The sequence below is a fragment of the Parus major genome, chromosome 2, assembly GCF_001522545.3.
Source record: "Parus major isolate Abel chromosome 2, Parus_major1.1, whole genome shotgun sequence".
NCBI classification, from domain to species: Eukaryota; Metazoa; Chordata; class Aves; order Passeriformes; family Paridae; genus Parus; species Parus major.
The window spans coordinates 28,517,316-28,543,343 of NC_031769.1; the positions used below are offsets into that span (position 1 = coordinate 28,517,316).

The 26,028-nt window shown below is 35.4% G+C and overlaps 1 protein-coding gene across 1 annotated transcript in view; it reads right to left on the bottom strand.

Annotated features, from left to right (window-relative positions):
• The window catches only part of MEOX2 (mesenchyme homeobox 2), a 54,195-nt gene that overhangs the window by 18,456 nt on the left and 9,711 nt on the right, over positions 1–26,028 (bottom strand). The window lies entirely within an intron of this gene.

Below are 26,028 nucleotides of genomic sequence, written 5' to 3' on the forward strand. Positions count from 1 at the left end.
AAATAAAAATAAAAATAAAAATAAAAATAAAAATATAATAAATACCCACACAAAAATTTTCAAAAATAAATTAGATTCCTAGTGTTCTATTGGTAGTTACAGAAAGTTTTCAGATCCTTACATCCACAATGAGAGTGAGTAGCAATAACCACTAATGATTGGTAACCAAAAAGCCGTAATAATTTCTTCTTTATTGTTCAATATTCAGGTTTTCCACTTTCACTGACAGTTTCTAACACTTAGCCTTGAAAAGCCCCTAGCACTAGCAAACTATTTCTAAATTTATTTCACCATTAACTTATAGTGAAGTTGAATAAATTAAATGTTCTTAATTGCGTATCTTCCTATAAATGATGATCAAGTGTTTGCAGAAAACAACTACTACACAGGTATCTACTTCAAAATTAAGCAATCTATGCAAAGTAATAAAAGCAAAAATCTTGCTACTTCTGAGTAGTTTAGTGTTGTGTGAAAGAATATTTTTTTCAAACATAAAACTTTAACATTTGTTTAAATAACTAATATGTACAAGAAGCTTCTAGAAATAAATAGAACACAATAATAATATGTGATTAAATTTGAAATGTTTGCTTGCTTTTCTTTTTTCTTTTGAGATATGAGCAATATGAACTAAGGGAAAAGTAGCAAGGAGATGGCATAAAGGTCTCCATATGGTTCATATTTTTTTGCCAGAAACTAGATGTGAAAGCAAGATTTACCCAGAAATAGTCACTTTCAGACATTTTTGATATTTAATACAGAATATTATGAAGTTTTGATATGACCTTTTTTTAAAAATTTTCAATTCAAAGTTGCTCAGAATTAATATGAAAACTTACCCTGTATCCAAATCACCGCTCTTCACTTTGCAGGATCATAAGTTAAATCCTTACTCTCTACTGTTGTGTATAATCTTCACACAAAAAAAAAAAAGTCTATACATCTGTTTCCTTTGATGCACCTAATTTTACTTGCATCAAATGCTGCAGATTTTATTAATCTATATTTGTTTCATGATTTTCCTTCCCTTCTTAGTCATTTAAATAATGTTTTTAAAACACTTTGCCTAGTGAAAAGTACACTTCCAAATAACTGAACACTCAGTCTGAGTGCCTCTTTTGAGAACATCATCGAAAGTATTTCTGTAGCTGCAATTCACTAAATATTGGAACAAATAATTTCCATAATTAACAACTTTGCATGTGCAAATGGGAAAAACTGCACAGTAGCACAAGTATGATGTCAAAACTACATGAACCCTTCTCTTCAGTCTAATGAAAGCAAACTATTTTTGCTTATTGAGTTAATGCTTTCCAACAGTCTGTGACAATTAACAATTTAAAATAGCCTCATATCTCCACCCAAAAAAAACACTGACCTGGCACAGCAAAACCTGTAGGTATTCTGAAACACACTATATACTGTCCTAACCTATTACCTACTAGCTGTTGCTGCCAATATTATTTTATTATTGCTTTCTGAAAGTAAAAGTCTAGGAATTATACTGCAGTGTTGGAAACATTGATTCGTTAACACTGTAGCAGCTAATGGTGCAGGTTCTTGAAGATACTTCTGCTTAAACCTTCTAACTATGTAGCATGTACAGGTCACTGCTTCTTCAAACCATGCAGATATGGAAGACAACATATGTATTCTCTCATATGATTCCCCTAGTGAGTAGGTCTTCATGTGGAAGACACTACTGTCTGTCCAAAGTGTGTGTATAATCACAGCTTATTATAGGAAAGGAGACAGGATTTCTCCGAAAATAACTTACAGACTGCATTTTGATATGACATTTCATCCACTGGGATTGACAATTCCCATTTGCAGATACATTCTGCAGATACATCTCTTACAAGCAGCATCAAATAACACGTGCTGTTTTTCTGCCTTTTTACCAAATGAGTTTTATAACTTGCTTTCATATAAAGGAGCTTCATTAAATGACATTGAGACCTGCCAGGACCATCTCCCCAATGATTAGGACTGAATCTTTCAGAGTATAGGCTATCCTATAAAATCAAACCAAAATATTTTCCATGCCTCTTAGAACAAAAGTCGACAAGTGAAGAAAACACTAGTTGAGATAGAAGTTTATATCATTTCTCTTTTTTCTTGACTCTCACCTCCTAGACATCTCCCACAGAGACTCTTTCCAACCAAGAGGAAAAGAATAAAAGGGAAGAGCAACCAAACCCACCCCAAACACTGTGCATACCTCAGGCATCATCTTCCTCATCATTCTGATGAAAGTTCTTCCCTGGAGACGAGCTGAATCAGAACTCCAAGGAAGCATTAAAATATTCCTTTTGGCACTACATTATTGTATAAAAATACTTGGGAAAATAGATCTTCTCTGCCAAGATTTGAAAGATCTAAAGCACTACAAATTGTAGGGAAGTGGTTACTTGAGAAAAGAGCGTAAGACACGCAGAATTTACTTTGATAATCCCTTCTCAGTCTTATCTCCCTAAAATGATAGGTTGTAGTTTTTCACTTTAGATTTGCAAATCAGAGACTCTTGTCCTGCCAAAAATACTAAACAGTGTCCTGGGACTCAGGTTTAATAAAAAAACATCTATAATTCACATAAAAAAATTTTAAAAAAATAAGGAAACCTAAGATACTTAAGTGATAAAAATGCAGTATGGTTCATTTAATCATTTGGCCAGTAAGCTTTTTGAGAAAATGCTTTCTCTCAAGTATCTGTAGATTTGCCTCTTTAGGCAAAGTATAGTTGTGGTTGCTCCACTTCATACGATGTAAAATGCTATACTTCTAGCTTAAGATATTGCCAGCAAAAATTGAGATGTGGGTAAGGAGCTGAAAAAAATGTTGCAGTGACTGGCTGCCAAAAAGGTCACCAGTAATATACCAAAATATACCAGTATGCTTCCTGCACGTGCTACCTAGAATTTAAACATCTTGAAAATAGATTATTATATTATGTTTTTACTCTGTAAAGCCAGACTGCCACTGTTACTGTATTAGACTCCAAATCACAGCAGGATGGGAACATACATCAAGTGATGCATTTTAGAAACCTTTTTTTAATATATTAACTTTTTTATATAAATGGCCATTAGTTTTATGTGCTTTCACATTTCCATTAAAAGTCCTTTATATTTAAGCAGTACATTCCAATGCAAAACTAGTCATGTTTGCTTCCCAAATGGCAGTCAGCACTTGATAATAATTCTGTTGCTTGGAAAGTGCAGACCTTGTGGATACGGATTGAATCAGTGAATAAAACATTTTTAATGTGTTTACTTAGTTACTTCATGGAAAAATGTCAATTATTTAATTTTCTGCTACTACTTCTTCTTTCTTTTTTTTTCTTTTCTAGTTCTTTCTACTTCTGCAAATAGGTTTCAATTTTTTTTGCATTAGTCACATTATCCATAGTTTACAGAAATCGAGGTGTAATTTGATTACAGACTTCACCAAGTGTATAGTCTAGAGCTCTTTCTTCCATACTTGGTGTGCTAGAGAGTGCCATTGCCACCACTCCTCCCTCACATACAAGACCTTACGTTAGAAAAAAGTAAAAGCCTGAATCTATAGTAATTTTTGTAGGTCCTGCAACAGATCACATCATTGTACCTTCACTAGAGCAAATGGCCTAGAAAAGAGCATGCCATCTGGGCCAGTTTCTTCGGACAAGCCAAGTTCTTCCCCATATTACAGTGAGCAAACTGGAGAAGCTCAACAATCTCGGAGGAATCTCTTCTCAGTGACAGGGGTATCAGAGCTGATCTTGCTCCCATTACAAGTACCAGTTTATATTGTGTAGGATCATGAGACATCTTGAGTCGAATAAAGAGTATTTTCTTAGGCTCCTTCATATATATTTTTTCAAAATATAGAGGCAGAACTTACAGTCGAAATTATGCTGACTTCTACTTTTGCTTTTCAAAGAGTTTATTGCAATTGCATAATTGCCTCCTGTCTGAACAAAAAAATAAATACTTTTCACATAAGCCAAAGAATCAAGGATTTTAGTTTTCAATACTTAGCAATAAAAGTTGAAACACTTTACAGCAGTTTAATAGTTTCTTGAGGGCTCCATGTTGCTTAACTCACGCATCTTTTCAAAGCTTCAGGATACAGTTACACAAAGGAAAATATAAATGGTTACCAACAATTCCACTTTAACTCTTTCTAAGAATTATTTTGCTGCTACAGGAAACAGGAAGTCATTTCACAGTGGTATTTTTTATGTAATTCTTCCACATGTGTTACACTAACTAATTTTTTTTCCCATTCATCACAAAACAGATTTATTTGGGACCCCTTAGTGATGTAGTGAAAATTTTATATATGTTGAACATATGACAGAAAAAAAGCAGTGTCTGGAGCAAATCTAACATCCCATACTTCTGTTTAATCCTATGTTAGTGTGCCCTTTCCCAATTTTTTTTTTTAATTCAGTCTGCTTGAAATGTTTTTACTCTTTCTAAAACCTGTCCTTTTTAAACACCCATAACTGGCCCCTTAAGTGTATGTAGCACCTTGCAGAGCTGCAGCATCACAAATCACCTACCATTTCACAGTCTTGATGAGTGTCACAACCCCCACAAGCAATTCCATGTGGTCATTCTCTGCCTTAGTGGCTGTCCCTATTGGACATGGCTCAGCTAGTGTGGCATTACAGCTTTCACCATGAGGCACAAATGTAATCTCTGTCTGGGTCTTTAAGAAATATAGATTTCTGTGCAAATGTATTTGCTTGCATATGTTTTGGTGACAAGTTTTGTAAATCTTATTATCCCTCAGAAAGCATTAAAATAAAGCCAACAGGCCCAGCTGTGCTCATAACCTACCTGAGCACATATCCAGACTTTTCTTCAAAACAGGAAAACTCTCTCACACATACACTGTCTCATACCCAAAAGGGTTGCTTTTGTGGGTGTCTTCTATTATTTCATTCACAGTTTACTTTAGAACACTGTGCTGAAGTATAACACTAACTATAAAACTGGGAAAACAGTGAAAAGTACTTTCGCACATACAATTAAATGGAATTACCTGTCTTTCAGGGAAAGCCAAAATAAAAGGGGTTGTAAAATAAAAGTTTTCAGGTGTTTTAACTATTTATACCATTGGCTTTTAGGCCAACCGTGAAAGTTTCATTTTCCACTTAAAACTATTACTGTCTGTTAACATGAGGTAGAAACCCTCCTAATGACTGCTTTGGAAGTTCTGAATATCAGCTGGTTTTGACTTACCCTAATAGCTTCCCTCTTTAGCACCATGCCATATTTTCCTTTCTTTTTGTTTTCTCAAATAATTATCACAAATGGCAGAATCCATTAAAAGACACCCAAAGGAATTGTCATGTTTGATGCTAACACAATTTCATTTTCAACCCATAGAGTACAATTGTTAAGGATGGAAAAAGCTCACATAATTAAACTGAAAACCCAAAATACTTCTCTAAATAGAATATTGGGTGAAGGAAATAAATCTGTAAAAGAAATTAAGTCTAGCCAATAATGCAGGTTTAAATTTTCTTCTAGATATATTTTACTATATCTTTTACAGTCTGAGAGGGCTTTTGATGACTAATTTTTCTAAATGGCTAACAATCAATTTATATAGTTACAGCCTGTAATTCATAAATGAAAGCTTTGGCAGAGTACATTTAAAAAAAAAAAAACAAAACAAACCTTCAACTTTCACGTGAGCAAAAAGATATAGCATAATTTTTTTGGAGGCCTTCTTAAATTTTAAGATTACTGTGCAACAAAACGGCACTTCCCAAAAGGGGAAGTGACTTCAAGTATGTGTTCAAGTACATCTTTTGAGATGGCAAACTTTTATGCCATACTTGTACTGTTCCCTTTTATATGATAGATAGTGAGTCTATAGTTACAGTAATTGAAAATTATAAGCCTTCTTTTAACTTTAAAAATGGACTACTACTTCCAAAGACTTCATTTTTTATTTAGATAATATTGTAACAAGGGACTGGTTGTGCAAACATGTCAGTGTGTATATAAAGTTCTGGTCTCAAGCAAGCCCATTAATAAGAAATATGCTAAAAAAAAAAAAAAAAGAAAGAAAAAGAAAAGAAACATCAAAACCCAAAAACATCCAATAATTAAACCCCATGTCCACAGTATTTTAGTATTATTAAAAGTTAATTTTTCTCCAGCTTTATTTCTAACTCTTTGTCAGTAATGCAAAGTCTTTCTGTGATCATTAAACTCATACAGAATGAAAAAAAAAACTTAAACTTTTGTTTTCTCCAATCAGGGAGACCATTTGGCAAACAAATGTTAAATAATAGGGCCTGACTCTTCCATCACTCACCTCCCACAGCTTGCTGCCTACAAGCTGGAGAATAAAGGCCTTCCTAGTAAAGTACTGTGCTAATGAAATATTCTGACAGTGCATGTCAAAGCCTAGTAAATAGTATCTATTTTTTACAATCCTACACAGTATTTGTTTTACTCTTTTTAAAAAAGCTCATTTCAAATACCTACCTCTACTGGGATAAGAAAATTATAAAACATTCATAAATATTGAAGATAAAAGTTTGATTGGTATAACTTTTTTTCTTCATCCTAGAAGTTGTAACACCAAAAACAAATTAAGAGCCTCTTTAATTGTACAAATAAAACATTTCAAATCAGTACCCACATTCTCTAATGTGATCAGTTGTCACTGATCACTCCACTAATGATCGGCAGCTGGAGGTAACACATTGTCCTGCCTTTTGACTTTGATAAGTGTTGAAATACATCTTTCTATGAAAATAAAATTGGTGTTGCATTTCTTTGCTCTTCTTCCCATCCATATAATCTAGGGTTGGTTCTCTGCAGTAAGAATAGACACAATACTTGAGATTATCAGATCCCAGAAACAGGAGAAAAAATGCCAATAAAATTATTAGCATACCTACTTGAAGGATGTAGGAGTACACTCTAAAAAGCAGACGCTCGAAGCAACAATGAAATCCCAGTGTTTCCTGGTAACCAGCAATTCCAGGGCTGGATTTCATGCAACAATAATGCATGCTGCATTTGCCCGTGCTAATGGGGTGAGGAGGGGAGATAGATAAATCTGCTTCTAAACCTCAAAAAATACTTCCTGAACTTTGGTCTGGCAGCTTTGAAAAAGACTATGTAGCAGCTTTCAAATTCAGGAGGAATCTACAGAAGTAGAATAAAGGTCTGAAGCTTTCAAAAAAGAAAGAGTTGTAGTTTAGGCACAAGCACAAGCCCTGGGGCATTACTCCTTTTAATATAAAACTTTATTTCATCTACTTTCAAACTACTCAGTCACTGAAATTCCACCCAACTGAATAAAATTATTAGATATTACACTATTTTTATCAAGGGTACCTTATTTTAAAATTACACGTCTTTGAAAGACCATTTCCAATCTTTTTATACACATTGATAACCCCACTGAGTATGAGCCTCTTGCCTTTGCTGCTCAGTATCCAGAGGCAAAGGGGACACCTGTGATCAAGGGACTGTTTGCTTCTCATAACCACCCCTGCAATATACTCACTGATAGTTTCTATTGATGCAAAACAAAACCTGAACCATCTGATCTCAACTGTCTGTTGCATGACAAAGTGTCAAGAGGCAGCTATAAAGTGTTGAACAACTTCATTCTCTCTCTTATCCATTGTTCTGCTTAGAGCTCCTTCGTAGCACAGCATATTTAGGATTCATCTGCTTGCTGTCTGGCTATTTAAAGTGTGTCAACTAGCATGACTTGCATCTCCCCTCCTTTTTTGCATTCCCTAGTGACTCCAGTCAGTAGAACAAATGTCACCAAGGCTTGGAGCTATCTTAGAGGCTGGACTGAGCATGCTCTGGTACAGCAGAGCCCTGCAAAAATGGTTCTTTTTGAATAACTGCACCGGGTTGTTTCACATTGTTGTGATGTTTTCTAGGGGATTTATAGGCCTCTAGGGCACTGAAAACATGGAGCAATATCTACTTGAACAGATATAAACATCAGTTTGAGTAAATAGTTAATTTTTGCTGGTGTTAGAGCATTTGGCAGCTGTTCCTAGCCATAAACAAGAATTCTCCATCTTTCAAAACATAAAGAAAAACTGGATATTGATTTTCTCTATCATCCAAAAATCCAGCATTCTCCTTAAGTAAAATTGGATCCAGTTCAGTTCAAAAATCCAAGTCAAAAATCAAAAGGAAAGGAAGTTAAAATGTTGTTCTGTTATGGTTATAGCTATGCTGAACTCATATGAAAAATCAAAGACCATAACATGCTGATACATCTGATGTTGTTATGCAGGACTGCCTTGTTTCCATTAAACAGCAAAAAGACAGCTACTGTTTAACTGATGAAAACTGATGGAAAATCCTCATTACTATATAAACAGTGGTATAAGCATAAAAAGTGTTTAGTTTATGCATCTGTGCATTTAGCTGAACATTAAGCTTTTTCTAAACACAATTTGGTGCCTTCCTACTCTCATATATTTTCACTTTTTTTTGAAAGCAGGAAATCTGTGTCTTCTCATGCCTTGAAATATAAACAAACAAAAAAGAATAAATTATTTTTGTATTATGTATCATTTTATATCAACTAACCCACTGGAAAAACCATGTACATGGCTTTTAGAATAGTAGTTTTACTTTAAAGTCTGACTTTTCTCTTTCTATTTTTTTTTTTTGGTTGTTTTTTTTGGGAGGGGTGGGGTTTGCTTTTTTCTTTTTGGTTTTGGTTTTGTTGGGTTTTTTGTTTGTTTGGGTTTTTTGTTTTGTTTTGTTTTTTGCTTTTTTGTTTTGGGGTTTTCTGTTTGTTTGGGGTTTTTTTTGGTTCGGTTTGGGTTTTTTGTTTGGGTTTTTTTTGTGTGTGTGTGTGCTTTGTTTTCTTTCTTTATTTCCAAGGGAGACTTGGGTCTACTTTCATCCTAAAAGACCTCATTGGCTACATCATTTAGCTACTCTGCTTTGGGGTTTGGACTGCTTATTTATTTGGTGTTATTCAAAAATGCACAAATGAAGCCATTTTTCAATGATGGCTTCCATTCCTAGTACACCTCTTTAAAATGGATCTAGTCCTTATTCAAAATCTCAGTATCAAGTCCTTTCTTTCTTTAGTCATTTTTGTGATGTCAGCTTATGAAGTAAGCCCTTGACATAATAAAAAGTTGTCTTGAGTAGTTAAAAAAAAAAGGAAAAGCTTCCTCCCATACAAGATAATCTTCAGTTTCGTGGACAAAATGAGAAGACATCTATATAGACACAGCTGAGAACATCAAAAAAACACCAGTCATTCCTTCTTGGATTGCATCAATAATGACCAGATAAGAAGTTCAAATTAAATATCCTTCAACAGAACATTAATTCACCCATAACTTATCATGCAGGCCACATAGGTTTATTTGTGTGGGTGGTGTCCTGTCTGTAAATAGAACCTGCCCCTCACAAACTACTGGATAGATCCCCACTTTCTTTTGAGTATCATAATATGTCAAAAGTGCTTTTTAATCAGTTAAGAACTGAATCTGATTAGATTTTATTTAAGTTACTTTAATTTGTTCTGACAGGTAATAGGAGCTCATTTCAGACAGTTTGTTACTAATTTAAAATATTCATCATTAATTCTCAGAAAAAGGGCATTATCAGGACACTCATGCATGACCCTACTAAGACATAAAGAGAAGTAAATGAATAAATATGTTTTTATACTGTGACTTGGAAAAGACAACAATTCAATCAAAGATTTAAGCTAGAAATGCTAGTTCCCCAGGCAGGAGGACATTTTTTTGTTTCAAAAACTCTAGAAAGACCCCAGAAGCTCTCTTTTTGCATAAAGACATGTATGCCCAAAAAGAATGAGACAAAGTTCCAAATACATTATTCTTTTGCATTAGTGCAGCAGTGATGGTTAAAGTCCTCATTGGACTGGACCCTGCAATCCATCAAAGCAAAGTCCATGCTACCAAGGGCTGACAATACATTTATCATATGCTTGCACCCCACTTCTTCATGGTGGTAACAAACAAGTGAAAATGTTCATCACTGCACCCTAGCTGTTATCCTCTTGGGCATTATACCAAAGCAGGCTTTAAGTAAAGACAGGGAAAATCTCACAACCTCCTTTCAACTTATTCTCACAGTTCATCAACTGCTCCCATTTTGGAAAAGACTTTGAACCTTGCTCAAGTCAAGTGTGGCAAGAACTGACAGATTTTTTATAATTATAGACCATTTTTACATAGAAATATTATTGAACAAATTCACATTTTAAAGAACAGTTCAGGGGAAAAGAAGGGCAAAGAAGATTCAGATTGTGCATGATGTAGTTAAAGACCTACCAACAGGGTGTAAGGTGATGTTCATATCCCATCCCACTGAGGCACAACTACAGCGACAACGGTCTGTTTCTCCAAGTCAAAACGGTTTTCTCAAGTGGTCTGATTTTGAATGTTTAGTATGCTTATGACCAAAAAAAGCATGTATTTCTTCTCAAAAGTTGAGAGAAATTAAAGAATCATAGGAAAAAGTCAAAATATGCAGTATCCTCAGAGTTAGGCTCAGCAAAGGCCTAAGGAAAGGAAACATGCTAGGGTCTAAACCAAGAATAAATAAGGGAAAAGCAACATGAATATGATATATAGTCCTTAGCAAACCTTTATAGACATCTTTGAGAAGGTGTGCAAACCTTTTGTGAGAGCATTGTCAGTAGAAACCAGATCTGCTGAACTACACAGTAATTTACCTGCTGAAAGCTCCAGTTTTTATAGGTATAATCAGAGTGTCTTATACATGACAAATGCAATGTGGGCACGATCTATTCCTTTCATAAGCTCTAAGAATTTAGACAGATGAAGAGATCATTATAGATTGAAATCTGACTTAAAATACCAGAAATATATTTAGGAAGCAGAAATAACGATTATCCAAAAATGGTTCCAGGGTGGCAACAATTTCTGAAATTACGCGGGTGTCATTGCAAATGCAAGATAATCATTTGTCAATAAGATAACTAAAAAACTAAGATAACTAAAAAACCAGACATTTATTTTAAGGCAATTCATATGTCAAGTTGCCAAGGAGTAAGATCACTGATCGATTTTCAGATTTTCATCTCCCTAAGTATATTGAGAAGACAGATATTTTGAAATTCCCTATGCACACAGGAGATGTTTAAGGAAATCAAAATAATTTTTAAATTTGGCAAAAGAATGCACATAGTGAACAAAATTCACTAGCTCAAATACAGTTCTGAAAACCTGTTTACAAGTCAGAATCCCACAGAGCACACATACAGGATATGAACAATAAGTTGTTCCCCAACTCCCAGTGTGTGAGAAAAGAAAGTTGTAGAAAGTGCTCAGAAAAGTACATTGCTTTTTGTACCCATTTTTCTAAGGAAAATTACTTTTGATGAAACAAAATGCTGTTCCATTTTAGTCATTTCTCTACATCTTCTGCTGCTATTGATCTTAAAATGTACCTATCCCATTTTTACTGGTTATTACAGACTTTTCTCTCAGATACAGAACCTTGTGAATCATTATGAGTACAATATCTTGGACTATCTGTACCATTCGTTTCTCAAAACATTCAATAGTTCTAAAAGAGTAGTCAAGAAGCAGTAAGGCAATAACGTTGAAGTGCCAAAAATTATGTTCAGCTCCTCATTTGCTCTAAATTGATATTAAGAAAAATGTAGGAAATGACGATGTTCTATCCGGTGCGAGTCATCACTTGGACAAATCATAGCTGACTCTAGACAGGACCTAAGAACTAGTCTGAAATGCATCCTTCTCTCTGAATGCCTTCCGCCTCACTCCCCCTCATCCCGATGTTAAGACGTGCAGGCAGATGCCCTTGTCACTGCCTAGCCCCTGTGTGTTTGCTTGGATTGATGCTCACCGTGCTTAACTCTCTCTCCAGATGATGAAGATTATGCCCTGTCCTACCCGAAACAAAGCAGGCACCAATGAGCAGAATTTGCTAACTGATGTAATGCATATGCAGGTATTAAGTCACGCATCCTCAAAAAAAATTTGAGTTGCTACATAAACACTCAAGTAGTCTGCTTAGCGTGAAGATTCACATGACCACTTTCCTTTCCTGCTCTGCACACCAGCTCCCCTTTGAAGTAAGAAGTTTGCCTCAAGGTCTCTCTCCAGCTGTTTAAAGACCCCAGCAGAAATAGAATAAGCAACCTAGCAGCTTTTTCTCTCCAAGACTTTTCCAAGACAACTGTGCTCTACCGAAACAATTCTAAAACTTAGGAGTGTGAAAGGCTCATAAATGCAGAGCCACGTCTTTTTTCCAACCAACACTGAATCTCTATTCCCATAAAAACAAGGCTTCAGAATTCATAGTTTATAGCAGCAGACCAAAAGCTCTCTTAACCCTGATTTGATAAGTTATGCACATATATACAACACAAACAAAAGTCCATGAATTACACACAGAAAGAAGCTAATTATTTTCTGCCATATTAGCATATAGAATTCATGAAAATGACATCTTTCAGTTCTCCTAAAATATCCTAAAAGCTCTTCATTATTTCAGTTCATCTCATTCTAAAAGTACTCAACTGGCATAAATATAAACGGTGAACCAACCTTAAAAAACCAACTGTAGTTTTTGTTCTGAACACCTGAACATTTTTGATGCTTACGGAGCTCATCCAATCATTCCAAACTTAGGTTCTGTGACTGGAGTAATTCTTAGAAAAGGATCACAGAATCACAGAGTAATCTGAGATGCGAGGGATCCACAAGGATGATAGAGTCCAACGCTTTAATGAATGTGTCCTTCTTACTGGATTTATGCTGTCTGCACAATAGTTTTTTTCAGGTCAATTTTTTTTGAAAGCCTAAGTAAACAGTTAATTCACAAATATTTAACTGTTACAAAACTGGCTATCAAAATAAAAACAGAAGTTTCAAAGTTTTGAGCTGAGCATTACTGAAAATGCCTTGAAGATCCGATTTTAGCACTACTTCATCCAACTATTTTTGATCTGAAAAAAAATCTGCTTCTTCACTGTGTTCATTAGAACTTCAGAGATATTAAATTAATCAATAGGAGAAGTGATCCCTTATTTGCTCAGTAAAATGCAGAAACATTCTTCATAGTTGTTGTATAACTAATATTCCTTGAAGCGCCTTTAATGTAGAGCTAAGTGTTTAGTAGCCCTCAAAATTTCTTTCTTCCTGTAACAAGGTGCTTTAGCAGTAAAGCTAATAAATCATCTAAGGACATAATCAAAGAATCCTTATGCAATTTTATTCACACCTTCTTTAGCTACACCTGAGTTTATTTAATCTTATGGTGGTTTTCCTCTCTTTTATAGTTCAGCTTAAAGTGACAAAACCAGGATTCCCATTCATGCAGAAGGCTACATGCTACCTGACTGATATAAAGACACAGATGTGCAGATGTTTCTTCATGTGAACAATCATCAGCTTTTATTGGTAATGAAACCTCTCAGAAACAAACAAACAAAGGCTAGATTTGAAACAGTATTTTTCACAAGTTCAACTTCTATAATCTTTCCTGGTTTTTTTGATTATACCCCCCATTTCATTATTTGCTCATGTTGATGACACATTTTGTCTGTGATATATCAAGACCTAAACAGTTGTATAGTTTCAACAAAAGGGCCTTTCCAGGTCTTAAAGCTACCAAAATTACTTTGGAAAAATCATCTGTAAGCACATTTTCAGTTTGCACATGGATTCATTTCAGAATATTTTGGCAATTGCAATTTGGAAAGCAATTCCATTTTTTTAAATGAGTAGTATATTTTGTAGGAATGTCATCCAAATGGCAGATACATACATGCCTTTCTTTTCCTTGCTTTTGTTTTGTAACTGACAAAAAAACCCACATGGGATTAAACATGAGCTAGAAAACATATATGGTCATCTGGAGCTGCAATTTTTTTATCCAAAATCAGATTTAGTATCTGCCACTATAGCCATACTCATTTTGGTTTTCACTGTTTTACTATGGGTCTGGTTTATATCTCCCCATCTTTAATGCAATCCATTATTAATGCAGACAAAGAGAAAGAGGAAGGGAAGCCCCATCCCATCATCACATAAGGTTTTGTGATGGGTCAGGACAGGGTGTGGTGCCACACATCTCACTGGTTCCACACAGCATTTTCTCTTCAATTCCTTCCAGCAGTTTGGTACATTACCACTAAGGAAAATACTGACACTTCAGCACTGTGCTGGGATCATGCAAACACCTGATCCATGGCAGGAAAGGGACAGATACCAGAATGTCTCCTTAAGTCACTTCTTTGGAACTTTATAAAAGTCCATATTAACTTACAAAAACCACTATCTATTAAAAGCCTCAGAAGGCAATATGAATACAGGGGTTAGAATAAGCTATGGACAGGATACAGCTGAAACCTGTGGTTATACTTGCAGTAATTACAAGAATAGTTTCTACTGTACCGTGAGTTCAAAATGTGAAGTATTGAGTTTGCTAGCAATAAAAAATAGAATGTAATGTCAGCATGAGTCTGAAAATACACCATTTAAAAGGATTTGTTCAAATAAGAACAAATTTAATATTTTATTTATGGGACTAACAGGGAAAAAAAAATACTGGCTGTGAATCCAAATCCAAGACAGAACTTTTACTAAGCACATAATAACACTGCTTTCCAACAATAACAGTATTCCAACAAAGAAAAAAAAATCATTGGAAATACTGATGTCAAAACTCTTAACAAGATTTAGATTATTTAGAAACAAGTATAAAAATGGGATGGATAAAGAAATGTGAAAGGTTTTTCAACACTATTTATAAACTAAACTGTAAAACTGTCCCATTTAAAAATTCTCAGCTTCTGCTATGCCAGGAGTCCACTCCTAACAAAGATTCATTAGATTTTCCTAAAAATATTGCCTTTCTTCTATTAGTGATTTTTCCTTCCATGATTTCACCTTTAATTAGAAGCTTGTAGTTTTTACAGTCACAGACATTTGTTCAAGTAAAGAGTCAGTTTTTTATGGGGAGAAAAGCTTAAAGCTACTTCACTGAAACTAACTGCAAACTTTTATCAAAAGCTTTTTCCTTCAATTTTATAAGGAAGTAAACTGTGCTAGTTAAGTTAGCCTAAAAATGAGTTACAGAAGCAAAAATCAATACTTTTTTTACTCCTCACAATGACCGTACTTGCCTGTCAGAAGCTTAACTTCCACAGCCTTTTGAGCAGAAATAGACCATCAGCAAACAACTACAACAAATTAAAGCTTTTACTACTAATTTTTCACATTGAAAAGAGGTAGAAGATAACACTTAAGCCACAAATTGTTTGGAACAGAGACTGCAATGAAATAAATTCCAGCTCAAGGGTAAACAAAAAGTAAATGCAAACTTACACATGAGAACACTTGGCACTAAAGGCAGTCAAGGCCCATAAGGGTGACCTGGGGAATGAAAAGGAAGTGTAGCAAGCAGCGGACCATCTATTTGAAGAATGGAGCCTGAGAAGTGTGGAAATCAGAAATATGGACCAGGAAAACAACAGCTAATGCAATGGATATCACAGACCTAGAAGACTTTCCTGGACTCTCAAATTTCCTCAGTCCCTGTGAAACTGGCTTGCTTTAAGTAGTTTCCAAGGGCCTGCAATTCATTTCTTGGCTAGGAAAGCTTACTTTCACTGAACGCAGTGATCTGAGGTTTGTTTGAATTCCTGCTCTGTGGAAATCTACTGTACTTTCTTAGCAGGTGTGAGAACACTGAGGCTCCTTCAGTTGCAGCTCATTTCCACTTTCTAACTACTTTATCTCCGTGGATGAAGCAAAAGTGACTTTTGTGTTTCCTGGCAGTCTGCTGCTTCAAAGAACCTTATAGTGATTTGTTTATTTCAGAGGAAATGGAGACCAGTCAGCGATGACAGATTTATTGGTTAAATGGACATCACAAAAAAAAATTCATGAAGCACAGGCTGGCTCTAACCACACTGTGAGAACTCATAGTAAAGGGTGATGTGCATTCCAGGAGTCCAGTCCTATTCAATCCACTCCACTGTAATCTGTACATTTATATAACACCTTTCACACAATTTCTGAGAGCTCTGTACAGAAATGTAATAACCACTGTACTGAAACATATCCAGGTATATTGATGGCCTACATTTAGGCTTGAAAATGCAGGAAAAAGAACCAAACTGTTGAATATCTCCTGGCAATGAGTCAGATAGTGACAGGCAAGAAAAAAAAAATGGGTGCCCAATCTCTTCCAATTAAATCTCAGTATAGAAGAGAATTTCTTATTTCTAGAGTGACAATTTAAAATATCATAATTCATAATATTTCCTGGTGGGTGACAAATTTACATTGGAGCAATTAAATATGAAACTTGATATGAAAGATACTGAGACTCAATATAAATTGTACAATATAGTTGATAAAATACAGTACAAGAGGAAAAGGAGTTTCAGCAGTTGGTAGGCTGGCAATGCATGAAGGATTGCATAATTTCAATGTGAATTAAAAAAAAAAAAAAAGAAAAGAAAATACTGTAGAGAAAGATACTACCAGAATTATGTTGCTATAGTCTCCCAATGATAACTGGTTGTGATAATTGCATCTATCAAAGAAGGTAAAACAAGTTCATGAATAACATACAGGAGCCTGTTTTGAAAATCCCAGATAAACAGACAACTGCTCCTTCTGTGTTAGGATGAAGAACACTGGTCAAAGCAAGCACTGAGATACAACCAGCAGGGCATTCCACTTGATCTGGATTCAATTTCAGAAAAATAGCTGGCTGAGGTCGTGCATCAGCCAAACAAACATACCATTTGGAAAGAAGCTGGAATATTTGTTGAGGCAGAGAAATATATCGGTACATCACCTCGAGACATATGGTTGGCTAAGGCACATCTGCCAATAATTGGCTCAAAAAATCATCAAAATGTTAAAAATGCCTCTATTTAAGATGGTAAAATAGACTGCAATTTATTCTTTGGAGACACATACCTACTGAAAAGTACCTTGATAGGTAAATTACCCAGCTTTTAGTAACTGGCATTGTCATTGCAATTTGAGTCCTCCTACTCCCCGGTCTAGTTTGACATCCTGAATGTTTTATCTCTGTTTATACATAATAAACTGTATGCTGGTTTTGTCCTCTATATAGACTGAAGATCTGAAGTATGGAGTAACTACAGCACTGTGTCAAGGTTATTGAAGGAAATGAAACTACAAGATCTACACAGGGATTCCTGTAGGAAACCTAGTCATGGAGATTTTCCCAAAGTAATGTACTTACTTCTCTACAGGGGCAGTTTGCCTGGCAAAAACATAATGCTAAGTTTTTGGAAACTGAATTTTTCTCCTTGATTTCTTGACACTATCTTAGTTCAAAGCAACACATCTTTTCTACTTTTGGGTTGCAGGGTATCATGAGGGCCTTTTAATTAAAATTTTCTTTTAATCTTTTAAGCCTACTAATAGACTCATCCTTTTAGTAATGATATCTAAATTTTTAAAATTTAAAACCCAAGAATGAAGCCCAAATGTGTTTTTGAATCATATACAACATCTTAAAGACCCAGCAGCACAGAAATATTTCAAATTATACTTTTATTTTTTTGTGTGCGTGTGTGTGTGTGTGTGTGTGTGTGTTTGTGTTTGTGTGCAATACAGCACTTAGGTGAAAATGGGAGGAAATCTTTACTATAATTTTCTTAACTATAAGAAGGCACAGTCGATGCTTTGATTTTGATTTAACCTAATCCTGCTATTATGTATTTCATGATCATCTTTATATTATTAGCCCTAAAGTATAAGCACACTGATAGGCAACCATCTAGGCTCAGTTGAGAAGATTTTAGGACTGGAACCTTACTTCATGGAAGAAAGTGCACAGCCCTGCTTCCTCTACAATAGTTTGTATTTTACAGGATAGCCAGCCTAAAGCAAACAAAAGTGCATGAATGTACAGCATTTTAAGAGTCCACACTCTGCTTGAACTCCTCACAAATGTGTTACCAAAGCATTAGATGCAGAGAATGGGTGTCTCCAGGATGAAAGCAACGTGAGGAACATGTATATTTAAAATTCAGGACATGCCGAAGGGGTTTCAGCCTTGCAATATTAACAATAGACCTCCTAACAATAAGCAAATGCTTGAAGGATATAGATGAGGAACAATTCAGGAATAAAATGTTTACAGTTAAGTTCCATAGCCAGGAAGAGATAGGCTAAAACCTAGAAGCTGCCTCAACACAAAAGGATCAGCTTTCAAGAAAGCTGCAAACCCAACTGTTACCATTTAGGCACCTAAATGAAGAACAATGGGGGCTTCTGGGTTCTGAGCTGTTTCAAGCATCTGGTCCAAATTCTTTCCTTCCATATGAATCAAAACAAATGTTTAGGCTACCAACTTTCCATTGCCCTTTAAGTTTAATGCCAGCTTTTCCAGCTTTTAAATTCTTTGGTACAGCTAGATGAATAAAACACTAACTTTACAAAATACCCACTTAGGGACTATTTGCCATATTTTCTTTTCATTTATAGCAGGCATATATTTTGTACAGAGTCATGGTAAAACTATATCTTTCAAAACAGTATATTTTGGAACAAAATATTTTTGTTTAATCCATTTGAAAAAATAAGAATCCATCTTACTAGGCTATCCAAAGGTGGTCAAAGTTTTACTCATGGATTTGAAGATGCAACAGATTGAAAATCAGCATAAATCAAAACACAGCAGCAGAAACAGTCAAAAATATACCAAGTATATTACACAAGAAAAAAAAAAAAGGAGATCGTATCATGGTGTGGAAATAGAATATAAGTCAATCAGCACACCCTGCTAAGGGAAGTTTTAAATGTAAAGAATTCCTGCTGCTTAAGAGAACTATGTCCAACCTACAGAGGATCCTGGTACAGGAGCTACAATGCTCTGCAAGAGTCCAGGATACATAATTGTGCCTGGACCCTGATAAATCCTATGATGTTTAAAATCTGTACTAAATCATCATAAGACAATGTATTTAAATGTTAGTGGGCAACTATTGAGACAGACAGGAATTATGGTAGTACCACACCTCTGCAACTCAAACAGATCACACAGGAAGTGCACAGCATTACCTGATAACAACCCTGGGGGAGTAATAGTCCATTTCCAGTCTTCTTCCCCCTGTGGGAAACCTGGTCTCCAGGAAAGTATGAATTCAAACATATTTAAAAAATATCTGATTAAAAAACCAGAAATTTTGCAGGCTTGTTACAGAAAATACTGAAATATTCAACACTTTCAAGCAAGTTAATGACTGGACAAAAGGAAATAATACCTGAGTATCTCATTTTAATTTTACAGCAGAGACAACAGCAAAGAACAGAGCAGCTAGTGAACACATAAAAGTATGAATGGAAATCTGGGTTTTCTTCTGACTTGAAGCAAGAAGAATTTTTCTTCAAGAAGGATATAAACAGAGTTAGCAGAAAGGGTCTTTGCTAATTTACATGAGCTAATTTAATAAAATATGATGGGTGGAAAAAAACATACAGTCCATTCTCAGCTTTTCCTTTACTGAGTAAGAACCCTTCCCATCAGTTTTTCTTTTCCAAACTATATGTGGGTTTAAAGTTTCTACTGCTCTATAATTCTTGCAAAAATTATATCCTCTAAATGATACTATGCTAAATGGCCATTATGCCAAAGTTAACTCTGAGCTTCAGTTGTAGAAAAAATTTTTATTAAGAAAAATAAACAAAAAAATTTGGAATGAGTGACTTGAAGAAAAGATACTCCTCGCCAAATGGCTACTCCTGTCTATAAGGATATATGGGAACTGCCTTTTAAATCTAGATAACAAAGAGAAGGGATAAATTACTGAGGACTGTAGTAGAGTATGAGACAAGGCTCAGAAAAAGAAAATTCAGAGTTTTTTAAGATGAGTAGCAGGCCAAAATTCCTGCAACTGAGATTTATTACACCATGGAGTCTGACTCCCGAGATGGCTAATGAAGGCAAGCTATTTTTTAAAATCCAAATGAGCATTTAATAAATGAGTACCACACTCAAAAACCGTATATATACCCCATTTTGTCATAATGAATTGAAAAGAATCAACCCACACTCAAGCATTTTAGAGATCACTATTTCACTCCATCTGTCATTCGTCTAATAAAAGAATATTAATATGGGTTGTTGTTTGGCAGGGGGTACCTTTTCCCCTGTACATAGGATTACTCTAGATCAGCTATACAGAAATGTAATTATCTTATAATTAATTATCTCAGGGGGGTCGTTGAACCACCATCCACTGGTGATATCATCTGACCATCATCCACATTCATTACTCTGGAAACAATGTCATCCCTAATGGACACTGCAGAGTCTGTAATTCTTCTTTGGAACCAGAGTAAGCTCAGCCTGGTATAGAGCAGCATGGTGGAAAGAGGAAAAGAGAGGGGAAGAGATGGAGAGAAGGGTTTTTCTCTTCTGTGTAGACTGGAAGTGAGGCGAGGTGAGGGGTGATGAGAGTCGGTATGATTATGACCAAAATACTTTTCAGCTATGGCAGTTTTGCTGCATTTCCTGAAGAGGAGCAGCCTCTTGATCCTTTTTAATATCCTTATTAGTCTCTAGTTCAAGAAGCGTGTGTGAGGATGCATTTAACTCTCATTGAAGTCAATGGCTCTTAAGCATATGCTCAATTTTTTTCACAAATCAGGACTTTAATCTGTTCCTTATGCACATTTAGGATTACAGAGAAGTCTTCTGTTTTTGAAGTTGCTGGAAACATCAGCTTGCTGATGAGTGGTGGGGGAAGGGAGAAGGACTCCATCACTGTCAGAAGTCTGTAACTTTTCTATTTATTTTTTTTCCAAAATTTTGATCAGAAGATCATCTGTCTACCTTTTTTTTGAAAAAAAGTCTTCTCAAATAGTTAGATTCTTATGTGTGCTCCAGAAATGTGAGTTACTCACACAGCAGACTTATAGGTTTTTGTTAGCATATCCTCCCTTTCTCCTCTATAAAGTTGAGAGAGCTCTGACCAAAAACCCCAAGAGATTTACTCCTAGCAAGGGGAGAGAAGAGTTGAGATAAAAGCTGTAAAACTTCCTCTCTCCTATTCTGCAAATGCACCTCAATTCTGGCATCTACTACTTTTGTCTATTTCAGTCCTGGAATAAAACCCTCTTCACTGAGCCCGAAGGTTGCGCCAAAGAGTATGGTGATTTTTTGGATATGGAAAAAAGCCCACCAGAGACTAGCTGTAAAGCAGCCAACCTTGTGAGCTGATCCTCATGTGAATTTATGTCTTCACAGTTTAGATTTGATATTCTTTAATTTTACCATGCATTCTATTTGCTGATATTAAGCTGAAAAACTCTAGACATTTAAAATAACTGAAAAATTGTCAAGCCCAAGAATTCAAAAGCTATCATCAGAACTTTGCTTTTTTCTCCCTTCCTGAAGTTTCCTCCTCATTCCCAAACTGATTTTAAAACATGTTTAGAAATAAAATAACACATTATAACCAAGTGCTGTTCCAGTCAAATCACATGGACTATGTAGGTCCCTATCTACAGTTATTTTAGATTTGATATATTTATATGCACATGCATACCCCGAAGATATGTTCATGTCTCTTATATCAGTGAAATGGAATCACATAAAAATATTTTATTATTTTTAAAAATCTTCTTACAGAAAACTGGAATAAAAGAACAATTTTCCAGTGCTATTTAAAGAGTTTACAAGCCCCTTCAAAATGAGACTTTACTGTCTTTGAACCACATTCCTTCTGCCACAAGTAATTACCTAAATTCTTAGAGTTAAAAGAGTGCATTTTACAAAAGTTGTTTTTTAGGTTTTTTTCACACATTTGGCTTGGTTTTAAGTACTTTGTTTTTACACACAGCTCTGCTCAACACTGGGTACATCACTGTTATTAGATAATAAATATCAGCATTGTCACGTCAGGTTCATACTTGGTTTTTGCTATAGCTTTTTACAGAATCTGCTCTGTGGTGCACACCCTTTTGGAGTTAAAACCTTGAGAGAAGAGATGGCTTATGAAGGATCTTTTTAAATTTCTTTCTTTTTTTATTTTTTTCTGTTCACTTCCTGTCTTGCAAACTTTTCTTACAGACCTCAAGTCCACAGAAGAGACATGCCGGACCTAGTTACCAAAAAAAGTTCAAAGAAAGAGATTGGTGACAATGGCTAATGACAGAATATTGTTTCTAGATGTTTATTTCCATGTATGTGAGCCATACTGAACACAAAGAAAAGTGTGAATGGAGAAAAGGAAGAACATGCTTAAGACAGCACAGAGAAAATGTTGAGGTAGATAAGAAACACGATACAAAATATTGACTGAGACACTGGGCAATGCCTTGCAGTGAAATTAGTTTAACTCTGAGAATATAAGGTGGAACCAAAAGAATGATTCTAGGAAGGAAATTTCAAAAGGATGTGATTGAAAGGTATGATCATTTCATCAGCTTTGGTTTTGGCAGGCTTAAAATAAAAGCTGAGAGGGACAGGTCAGAAAAACAGGATTCAATTTCTGATAAGTGGTGTAAAAGTAATTTGCAAACCAGTCTGAAAACATGATGGAAAGAGAGAAGACTGAAAACAACTTTCAAAGTCTCTCAGCAAAATAAGTTCTTGTAAATCTCAACCTGGTCAGAAAAAGCAGTAGCCCATGGCCTTGCACTGGGGAAACCAAGGACAAAGTCGTTTTATGCCTGTAAAAGATGCTTTGTGCTCACCCTCGGTCTCTTTTGTGAGCACTTTTTTTCCTACATCTGTGCATTCTTGCCCTGGAAGGAAAGGAAATGCTGTCTGCTTTTATAAAGACACCGACCTTTACCACATAAAGTTCGGCTTTATGGAGAGAAGAGATATATGAGCCATTAAATGACATGGCAGGGAAGGTGCAAAGGCTGACTAGTGAGACCTTCTCTTTTTGTGCTTGTTGCAACAGGATACACATATTCCCTGGACTTGTTTCAGTTCCAGAACTCACAGAAATACTCTTCCAAAGGTATTTAGGGAACATATATTCCCCTCCAAATATCTTCTGAACTAGAATGGCTCCATGTAGGTTTGTACTAACACCTCAGATAGGAGCAGTACTTTCATTTCCACCTCATTTTAGATTTCAGGTCTGCTTTTTGTACTAAGACTCTGCTGTTAGGTTAACAAAGTCCTTTTAATTAACAGGCCAGCAATAAGATGCAGACGGACTCTACTATACGGGTAACACCAAGCGTTCCAGTTATCTACAAAAAAAACCCAACCAAATGTTTCCCAGTTAACATGGACATATCTTTCAATTTGTGTGTGAACTAAGGTCATCAATTAGCTGTGAAAACATGCCTGAAATACACAAGATAAGACAGAGCCTCCATAAATAATATTTTCATGATATCTACCCATATATAGTGGAACTATTAACATTTTTTAGTCCAGCACAGCATGGAGCTGAAGGAATCAACAACAGGGTAGTAATTGACATGCTTGTGCTTAACTTTGTCAACATTATACTGTTAATTCCAGGAGAATTATACACAGTAACCTAAACTGTCACAGAATTAGAGCAACAGACTGGCAAAACTGTGACTATTGCAGGAGGAAAGGAAATGGCTTTCCCAAGAACTTTTAAAGACTGGGTCATCCTCTAAGTTATAATTCACCAAAAATACTTTAAAATGGCTGGACACTTTTAGCTGCTGTACTTGAAACACACAACCTCTATCCAAAAAAAAGTGTTGGTTTGGGTGTCATGTCTGGAAAAACATTCCCAATATGTTTGTAAATACAAAAATCTGAAATCTCTGATACTTCTCATGCCATCAGACTGCAAACTCAATTGGCACCTTCTGCCTTTGTCTACATTTCAGTTTGGAACCAGTGAAATAAAGATAGATTTTTAAGGTTTGAATATTGTTTGATTTCTGTACACATCCTCATGTTAAAGTAATAAAGATGTTTGCCTCATAAAGTTGTAGCAATGTATCGAAGCGTAAAAGCAAAGGAGTCAGAATGAGTGCAGTAAAAATTAAAATGCAAAACTAAGCCAAACTACAAGAAAGTTCAGCAGAATATTTCTTCAGAATATGGAGCAATCAAAATTGTTTGCACTCTTGTCTCTAGCTTTTTCTCCTATACATGTTCACATCATTTTTTTAAATTTAGAATTTAAGATGTTGCATTTGCCATTTTTAATACCAATACATAATACAGACAGAATTATAAATAATACGGACAGAATTGTCACTGTCTTTATTGACCCAATAAACTATTAAAAACTCATGTAAATTAAAGTGCTAATAATAACAAAAAAGTCATAATTCTGCAAATTCAAGATGCCCCATGAACAGCTGCTAATGAAGCCTTCTATTTTTATCTGACTCATAACTGTTTCATCTTGCATTGCCTAATAGAACTAACATCACCTTACCTTATTTAGCAGATCACTGTAGTTCTTAAGTTATTGTAGGTTACATCTAATGGAAATCTGATTAAGATAAAAAGTAGTATATTTTGTTTTGAAATTAAGAGAGTGCTCATTTTGCATGGAAGGAGTATAAATTAAAAGAATATATAGTCACACACTCCTTCAGAAATAGACTTGTGTAAAAAAAGAAATAGGGAGAGAGAGAGAGGGAGAGGGAGGGAGGGAGGGAGGGAGGGAGGGAGAGGGAGCCAGGAGTGAGACCATTAAGTGTGTATTGTTCTAATGTCCTCAGGAACGAAAAGACTTAAGACACAGCTGCAGCTTGAGGTCATTGTGGTACTCCCAAAATAAGAATATAGAAACAGGGGAAAAAAAGCTTTATATTTCTATGTCAATTCTGAGTCAATCAAAAAACCAAACTGCAAAGAACTTGTAACGTTCTCAGCTCTTTCTAAGCCCTACGTAAGGCGGGTATGAGTTGCAGACTTTTACTAGTTTTTAATGTCTAGTTCTGAAAATATAACTTTGAAAGGCGTGAATGCGCTTAAGCCCCTATTATACTGCCGCTTTCTTCTGGCAGAAAAAACTATTTGGCATTCTAAGCACAGTTTTACAAGAAATCTTTGAGTGGTCAACATTGCTGTAGCTGCCCAGGCTTCCATTCACACCATTTTTACCAATTCAGTGTACCAAAGCCTCGCAAAATATATTGTCGTTTAGTTTATCAACACATCTGACTTAAATTCTTTTTCCTTCACAAAACCAAATCGATATTTTCACAAATTTAGGAGACATCCAGTCACTGTTCCTACCTTTCTTTGTAGAGTAATAAGCATATTTTAATAAGTAGTTTTCTCTTGTCCACATATTCTATGAAGCATACAGTGTTCTGGTATGCCTCAGCCACTGTGTCAAAACACCCCCTTCCAAAGAACCCCCTACGCACACTCAGGATAGACTGGATACATCTAGAATATGCCATTTTCTGCTTGGCAGGTAGAAAACCCCACAGTTCATTCAACTCTCTTCAGAGCTGTACTGTCAGTCCACATATGTCCAACAGATTTTTTTAGTATCTATTTTTAGAAGGACCAAAGTGGGAAACAGTTTTTTCCGCTTGGTAAATTTAAGTGACTAATGCCCTCAATTCACCAAAATGTGTAAACATACACTTAACTTCAGTGGTGTTCATATCAAAGTACTATGACTACTTCAGCTGTGAAATCCTGGCTCCACTCAATAGCTAGTTTTGACTTCAACTTCCCAAGATTTCATTCATCTCCCAACATACAAAATTAAATGCATACTACAATCATTGTAAGATCACAGTCCAATAATTAAAACTCACAATAGTGGCAGAGGATATTGAAGTGCATCTAATGCAATTTATATAAGGTAGCATTTGTCCAGGCTTACGTGCTAAAAATAAGAAATAGCTATTAGAGATCTGAGAGAATGCAGAAGGAAGAAGCACTTTTAAAAGCTTGCAGTAATCTGTTTCAATTTTAGTTTTTCATATCCTATTTACTATTAAAAAATGTTCAATCAATTAGTTTTTCTTTAGTCCCAAAAGCGAGAGGAGAGGAGAGGAGAGGAGAGGAGAGGAGA